This window comes from Macrosteles quadrilineatus, unplaced genomic scaffold (assembly GCF_028750875.1).
Source record: "Macrosteles quadrilineatus isolate MER2022 unplaced genomic scaffold, UCM_ALF_1.0 Scaffold_6__1_contigs__length_79288215, whole genome shotgun sequence".
NCBI classification, from domain to species: Eukaryota; Metazoa; Arthropoda; class Insecta; order Hemiptera; family Cicadellidae; genus Macrosteles; species Macrosteles quadrilineatus.
Window position 1 is genome coordinate 78119705 of NW_026542599.1, and position 344 is coordinate 78120048.

Below are 344 nucleotides of genomic sequence, written 5' to 3' on the forward strand. Positions count from 1 at the left end.
GATTCCAGCCTCCTCTATGTTCATATTGAACTTGAACACCTAGGTGGGGTCCTAATTCAATAATGATAATGCTAATATAGGCCTATATAAGAGAAATCAGGATCAACCTTGAGGAGTATTTTTAATCTATGGTTATGCCTTAGTCCTTACAAAAATGTATAACGGTAGTTGATATTTTTCACATTTTTTTTAGTCTAGCTTGAACGGATGGATCATGGCACTCACGGCCACCTTTAACTCCGGTGGCCGTGGATACATTTTGTATAGAGAGTAAGAAGAATACATCGTCAGTGAAGTGATACGGATACGAACCGAACCGAACCGAACGAGTTGTGTGTCATCTG